Source organism: Aethalodelphis obliquidens, unplaced genomic scaffold (assembly GCF_003676395.1).
Source record: "Aethalodelphis obliquidens isolate GAN/ISIS:26980383/991018 unplaced genomic scaffold, ASM367639v1 scaffold7, whole genome shotgun sequence".
Taxonomy (NCBI): domain Eukaryota; kingdom Metazoa; phylum Chordata; class Mammalia; order Artiodactyla; family Delphinidae; genus Aethalodelphis; species Aethalodelphis obliquidens.
This window is the reverse complement of record NW_020837951.1, coordinates 2,531,188-2,533,993: the sequence shown is the minus strand read 5'-3', so window position 1 is coordinate 2,533,993 and position 2,806 is coordinate 2,531,188. Positions and strand designations below refer to the sequence as shown.

The 2,806-nt window shown below is 60.4% G+C and overlaps 1 long non-coding RNA gene across 1 annotated transcript in view; it reads left to right on the top strand.

Moving 5' to 3' along the window:
* LOC113619531 (uncharacterized) overlaps window positions 1-778 on the top strand; it is a 3,077-nt gene extending 2,299 nt beyond the window's left edge. The window contains exon 2 of the long non-coding RNA XR_003432415.1: window positions 1-778. This exon is cut by the window's left edge and continues 201 nt beyond it. This is a non-coding gene — a long non-coding RNA (uncharacterized LOC113619531).
* Window positions 779-2,806: the final 2,028 nt, after the last annotated feature.

Below are 2,806 nucleotides of genomic sequence, written 5' to 3'. Positions count from 1 at the left end.
CCTGCATGGTGGATGGATGGATGGTGGGTGGATGGATACATGGACAGGTGGATGGATAGATGCCTGCATGGTGGATGGACGGGTGGATGGATGGATGGATGAATAGCAAAGGAACAACCTATGTCAATGGGAGCCGTCAGTAAGGGTCTGCGGAAGTGGGGGGGCTGAAATGGAGAACATCACCTTCTTATAGGACTTGAAGCTTTTGAAAAACCGTATTTTGTCACCTAGTGATAAATATTTCATCAGGGACAGCACTCGATCAGGGCTTGCCAGGAGGTGACAGAGGAACAGATGACGCGGCAGACGTGGCAGGAAGGCTGTGATGCTCCCCACAGTGGGCAGGACGCTGGGTGGGCAAACTGGCCCTTTACTGGCCAGGCCCAGAGCTCTGCATTCCATGGCAGTTGATAAGGGAGGGTCGTGGAAGACGCCCAGGACCCAGGGCTTGCGGGCACTGCCCACCAGATTTCCTGACTGGACGGGCCACCTCTGCTGGGCCACATTCCAGGGAGCTGCTGACGCTGCCCGGAGACCCCAAGGCTCCTGCCAGCCAAGGTCAGTGGGGTTTTGTGTTAAAACTCCTTTTCCCCTGGTAACTACGCCAGGGCGGCTGGTTTGGGAGACTCTGTCCCCCTTTTCCCTCCCTGATCTCTGCTCTCCCTTTCCCCACACCTCCCACCAGTCCATCAGGACAGGCAGTTGCCCCTTGACCCCTGGGGCCCAGCGGCCCGCAGCTCTCAACCCTGGTGCCCAGAAAGCCACTTCTAGTCCTAACTGTGCCACCCTCCTTCTCTTCCTCCCCTGGCCTCACTTTCCTGGGTACAGAAAGAGCAGATTAGACAGCAAGAATACCAGCTTTTGACATTGACAAGATTTCTCCTGGTGTCAGCTTCCCTCCTTCCATGGCCTTTGCCCAGTGTAGCCTCCAGCCCCACGTATCCTTCCTTGTCTCCCTTCCCCCTCCCACTGGCTAGGAAGCACCCCTGCATGGCCTCCCCTCCTGGTGCCACCCTCCCTAAGGTCAGCCCTGTAGGTTGCTCTCCCCAGGGAGACTGACCATCCAGTTTGCCTGGCACTGTCCTGTTTCAGAACTGAAAGCTCTCATCCCCGGCAGCCCCTCCGTCTCAAGGAAGCGGGGACAGTCACCTGAAGCCACCTCCACTTCCATCACTCCTGTGGGCTCATAGGAGCAGGGGTGGCCCGTCTGGGCTGAGATGCCTGCTGGGAGGGGACACAGTAGGGGACAGACCCTCCAGATGAATGAATCCTGGAATGTTCGATTTCACTTGCAGTTGGATTTAAATCTACCCTCACTTGTTGGAAGGTCCCCACCACGAAACCCCTCAGCCTCGAGCCTCCTGCTGGCTCCAGGCCTGGGTGCCTCCGGGTGGGCCCTCTCCAGGTGGAGCTGGGCGCTGCGGGCACCGGTCTGGCCCGGAGCCAGGCTGGGCGGAGCGCCCGGCAGGAATCCGCGGAACGCGGCTCCCACTTCCAAAGCCAGGCCCCACCTGTTCCGGTCTGCAAATGGTCTGCAAATGCCCCTCCCCGCCTCGGCCTGGGTGAAATCCCCCTGGTTAGAGAGGGTCCCAGCAGCGAGAAAAGAAACAGCTCCTGTGACAGGCAAGGTGGAAATCAGAGGCCCCCAAAAGCCAGGGGATAGTTTTCAAAGGCTTTAGAGGTGTTTTCCAGGTTGGCGGGGGGTGGGAGGAGGGGGAGCCGGTGTGGACTGTGCAGCAGCGGCTTATGGGGGCCCTTTTTAAGCGATGTGAAGTTGGCTGCTGGTCTCCCACAGGTGTTTCCCCGGTCCTGTCAAACTATTTCCATTTGTTCCTGTTATAAAACCCACTGCAGCTGCCCTTCCTGAGCCCCTAATGTGTGCCTTTCTGAGTCCTCCTGGCCTGAGGATTATAAACACGGTCCCCTTAAACCCCAAACGTGGTGGTAAGCTATTCTGAGGTTCACAGATAAGGAAAATGGAGGCGCAGAGGGTCCCAAGGCCAAAGCGAATGGCAGAGCTGGGGCTTGACCCCACCCTCGGCCTTGAGTCTCCCGCGCGTGCCACCAGCCGCCCGCCGTTTTCCGTGCGCAGATACGGTTTCCACGTAACTGTAATCACAGCCGTCCTGCAGTCACCCTTCCTGCTCAGCGCCTGTCGCGGGCTTTTCCCACGTCACCCCGCGCAGCGCTCTCCATCCCCTTCCCACGGCCGCGGTGAGCCCCGGGCTGCACGCTTGGGCCGTTGCCAGGGTTTCACGTCTGCAAATTGTTTCTGTGGGATAAGATCCAGGAGCCCGACTGGGTCGCAAGTTGGGAACATTCTCGACGGGACACGTAACCCAGGGAAAGGGTGAGGCCAGGGAAAGGGTGACCTTCGTGTGGGCGAGCGAGCCTGCCAACCCGGGTGCGCCCCTCGCCCGGGTGCTGGAGGGCACCCCAGGGCCGCGGAAGGGCGCGCGGGAGCCGCGCAGACCCAGCGCCCGCCTTTCTGGGTTTCCCACGGCTCGCTGAGAATTCCCTGACGAGGAGCAACCAGCCTAAAATAGAAAAGCTGACACAGGGGAAACGCCAGGGGCCGAAGTCTGTGCCCAGGCGCTCCGGCTGCAGCTGCCGGCACGCTCCCTCCAGCCCTGGCTCCCCCCGAGGAGCCTCGGTGCCCCCTGCATCTGCGTCCCCACTTGCCTCCATCCTCGGGGCCTTTAAATCCCCCTGCAAACAGCTCAGGGCCTCGCATTTGCAGGCACCGTGGACAAGGCTTCTCCAAGGCTGGCCAGCAGCCAGGGCTTCCTCGCAGCTGTCTTCCTGT